Source organism: Perissodus microlepis, chromosome 9 (genome assembly GCF_051167445.1).
Source record: "Perissodus microlepis isolate ML-2025 ecotype Zambia chromosome 9, ASM5116744v1, whole genome shotgun sequence".
Lineage (NCBI taxonomy): Eukaryota > Metazoa > Chordata > Actinopteri > Cichliformes > Cichlidae > Perissodus > Perissodus microlepis.
Window position 1 is genome coordinate 33,362,115 of NC_140469.1, and position 4,870 is coordinate 33,366,984.

The following is a 4,870-nucleotide window of genomic DNA, read 5'->3' on the forward strand; positions in this document are numbered from 1 at the left end:
AAGTGTCTTGCCCAAGGACACAACAACCGAGACTGTCCGAGCCGGGGCTCGAACCAGCATCCTTCCGATTACAAGACGAACTGCCAACTCTTGAGCCACGATCGCCCCAAATCATATTCATTATGAGAACCACAGCTACACACCACCATAATTCCTCTATAATTCGTCGTCAGCGTCTGTAATGAATACTGACAGTCACTCTCATGATTGTTGCCTGGCTTCGGCCTCTAAAATGCCGGCATGGATACGGATAACTCAGGAACACTGAGAGGAGGAATCTGTGTCTGTGACCACCACTTTCTACATCAGACCATAACATCAGCCAGCTTTTCCCGCCTTCAGGTCTGCAGTGCAAAGTAGTAAATCTCTCTCTAAGATGGCCAGGGTCTATCTGATAACTGCAAGGAGGAGCTAAGTGGCTGCTTCCTGTTCACAGACTGGAATATTTTCCACTGAGATAATTATACTGATGCAATACAGAGCCAGTTCAGTTCAATTCAGTTTTATTTATACAGCGCCAAGTCACAAAAACATTCACCTCAAGGCACTTTACATTGTAAGGTAGACCCTACAATAATACATAAAGAGAAAAACCCAACAATCATATGACCCCCTATGAGCAAGCACTTTGGCGACAGTGGGAAGGAAAAACTCCCTTTTAACAGGAAGAAATCTCCAGCATAACCAGGCTCAGGGAGGGGCGGGGCCATCTGCTGTGATTGGTTGGGGAGAGAGGAGGAGGACAGGATAAAGACATGCTGTGGAAGAGAGACAGAGATTAATAACAAGTATGGTTCAGTGCAGAGAGGTCTGTTAACACATAGTGAGTGAAGAAGAAACACCCAGTGCACCATGGGAATCCCCCAGCAGTCTACAACCAACACTGAATCCTCTCTTAGCTGTAATAGGTGTAGTTGCGGCTGTCATCTTTAGCATCTACATGAATGTTAAAATCACCCACAATAATGATTTTGTCTGAGCTGAGCACTAAATCAGATAAAAAGTCTGAGAAATCAGACAGAAACTCTGTGTAAGGCCCAGGTGGACGATAGATGATAACAAGTAAGACTGGTTTCTGAGTTTTACAGCTGGGGTCGACAAGGCTATGTATCAGGCTTACAATGAATTAAAAGTCTGCCTGGGTCTTTGGTTGATTGATAACCAAAGACCACTGAGTCCACAGATGTCAGGCTCAAAAGGAGAGAGTTCCAGAGTCTGGGGGCAACTGTGGCAAAAACTCTGGGTCCCAATACAGGATCTTGTGGTACACCATAGCTCTCACGTCTGTGTAAACAAAGTCTTGTAAAAAGGTGAGTGAACTGAGTTTTCTTTTGGATCCTTACCTCGCATGTGTAATGTTCAAACTCTTATTTTGAAATTACCTGAAGTACACAGGTACGCCGGCTGCATGTGTGTGTGCTAGCTTAGCAGTTGACAGTTAGGTGGATGCGCTGATCCTTATGTACTGAATAAAGTAATCTGTATGACAACTCCGAGGCGATTTCTCCATAAGTATTGAAGCCACAACATGTTGTCAGAGTGAGTAAGTCCTCAGCGGACACACTCGAAAAAAAAAAAGAAAAAAGAAGGAAGGAAGAAAATGGAAGCCTACGGTGTACCAGCCCCGAGAATGGACTGGGACTCGTCCAACCTACCCAACGCCTGGTGTCACTTTAAACAGCATGTGGAGCTAATGTTTTCTGGACCACTCAAAGACAAGTCAGAGGAGCAAAAGTGCAGCTTCCTACTTTTGTGGATCGGAGACAAAGGACGAGATATAAGTAATACGTGGAACCTAACAGAAGACGAAGCTAACATGCTACAAACGTATTACAACGGCTTCACAACGTACCTCACGCCAAAAGCTAACCCTATATTCGCCAGATACAAATTCGACGAGAAAACACAAGACAGCGGTGAGTCCTTTGAGCACTTCGTCACAGAGCTAAAACTCCTTGTTAAAGACTGTGATTACGATAAAAGTGAAGAAATGGTCAGAGACAGAATAGTTTTTGGAACCAACTCTCCTCACGTCAGAGAGGAGCTACTCAGCCAAGGGCGGACTCTTACGCTAGAGAAAGATATATATAGACATAGCCCATTCCTATGAGCTAGCATAGTCACAGCTAAAAGCCATGACTAACGACAACCATGAAGTGCATGCCGTACGTCGCAAAGGCGCAAATCTACAAAATTTACCGCGAACCAGCAAAGCAAGTGAAAGTTCCAGACACCAAAACAAAGTCTGCACGGCGTGTGGGAGGAATCACGACAAACGAACTGATTGCCCAGCCAAAGGAAAGCAGTGTCTGAAATGCAAGAAATTCAACCACATTGCAAAAGTATGCAGATCTAAGAGCAATGTGGAAAGAAAAACAGGACACAGAGAGGTGCACACTGTACAAGAGGCTAATGATTCAGAGCCAGAGCTGTTCATAGACACCATAGCTGCAGAGGATAATGGAGACAGTGCGTTTGCAGACATACTACTGGGACCAAATAAGATAAAACTTACATTCAAGTTGGACACCGGAGCACAAGCGAACATCATACCAGCCAACACTTTCCAAATGCTACAAACTCCACTCCACTATGGGGGCCACCCACTCAAAGTCAGCGGACACTGTGAGTTGATTAGCAGATACAAATACCGAAAATCAGAACAGACATTTCATGTTGTTGACTGCACCGGCCCACCAATATTAGGCTTCAGAGCATGCAAAGTCCTCGGACTCATTAACATTGTGTACGCAGTAATGGAGAGCATGGAAGCAGGGCAGCCCACCAAAGCACCAGACATTATGAGCGAATATTCTGACGTTTTCAAAGGCATTGGGGAATTCCAAGGTGAGTGCAGCTTCACCGTGGACCCGACTGTCGCAGCAGTCGTGTGCCCACCAAGAAGAGTGCCTTTTGCCCTCAGAGATCGGGTCAAATCAGAGCTGGACAATATAGAAAGAGACAAGATTATCCAAAAAGTCACAGAGGCCACCAAATGGGTCAACACTCTTGTAATCTGCGAGAACCTGAAAAGACCCAAACTGGCCTGGACCCAAGACCTCTAAACAAATCCATAATGAGACCACACTATCCACTCCCCACTCTTGAGGATGTGACACACAAGCTTACAGGTGCAAAATGTTTCAGCATCCTCGATGCACGTTCCGGCTATTGGGCCATCAAGCTAAGTGAAGAGTCATCCTTTTTGACTACTTTCAACACAATCTTCGGCAGATACCGTTTCCTCAGACTCCCCTTTGGCATTGTGTCTGCTCAAGATGAGTTCCAGAGGAGGATTGACGAGACGTATGAAGGCCTGGAAGGAGTGGCAGGCATCGTGGACGACATCATTGTGTTCGGAAAAACAAAAGAGGAACATGACAAAAACCTCGAAGCCATGCTCAACCGCACCAGAGAGAGAGGTTTAAAACTCAATCCAGAAAAGTGCCGCATCTGTGTTACAGAGGTGAGCTTTTTCGGACATAAGCTCACAACCAACGGTCTGAAACCAGACCCACTCAAGGTAAAAGCTATCAAAAATATGAAACCTCCAGAAAACGCTGCGGACCTGGAGACAATCCTCGGCATGGTGAATTATCTCGCCAGATTCGCCCCAAACCTGGCAGAAATGAGCGCACCACTCAGACTGCTGCTGCGTCAAGACACACCGTTCAAATGGGAAGAACATGTGTGTGCTTTCCAGCAAATCAAAGACACCCTTACTGCCGAACCAGGCCAGTGCTTGCATATTTCAACCCTCAAAAGGAGGTAACACTACAAGTCATGCAAGAAGGAAGGCTGGTCACGTACGCTTCAAAACTGCTTAACAAAACAGAGCAAAACTACACCCAAATAGAGAAAGAACTCTATGCCGTCCTCTATGGCTATAAAAGATTTCATGACTACATTTACGGACATCATATTACAGTTGAGTCGGATCACAAGCCACTGGAAAGTATACTACGCAAACCGCTAGCCTTGGCACCGCCTCGACTACAACGTATGCTGCTTGCTCTTCAGAAGTACAGCATAACACTTGTCCACAGGCCTGGAAAAGAGATCCCAGTAGCAGACACGTTATCAAGAAAGTCAGTAGACGACAGTGACAGCTCACTAAGTGAGGAAATGGAAACACAAGTACACACAATCATCCAGACAGCACCAGTGAGCACAGAGAAACTGGAATGTATCAAAACTGCCACAGCCCAAGACTAACAACTCTCTACCCTCAAATGCATCATCCGGTCAGGCTGGCCAGAGACACGCAAAAGTGCCCAGAACTTGTCAGTGAGTACAGGAACCATCGCGATGAAATCACTGAGGCCGATGGACTTCTCCTGAAAGGCGAAAGAATAATAATTCTGCACTCACTGAGAAAAGACATGCTGCAACGAATACACACGGGACATTTTGGAGTCTGAAAGAGCAAACACAGGGCACGAGACATAATGTTCTGGCCAGGCAAGAGCAAACTGATTGAAAAGACAGTTATGAAATGTGACATTTGCCAAATGCATCGCAGCTCGAACCAAAAAGAGCCCATGCTGTCTCAAGAAATCCCAGAGAACCCATGGCAAACTGTCGGCACCGATTTGTTCTCATGGAACTCTGAAAACTACAATGTCATTTGTGACTACTTAAGCAGATACTTTGAACTTGAGCGCTAGGCAAACATCACCACGGCAGCTGTGATTCACAAGATGAAAGCCACATTCTCCAGACATGGCATTCCGAAGAAAGTCATAAGCAACAAGGGGCCATGTTACAGCTCACAAGAGTTCAGACATTTTGCAGAGCACTGGGGATTCCAGCATATTACATCAAGCCCACGTTACCCCAGAGCAACGGCTTAGCTGAAAAGACTGTCCAA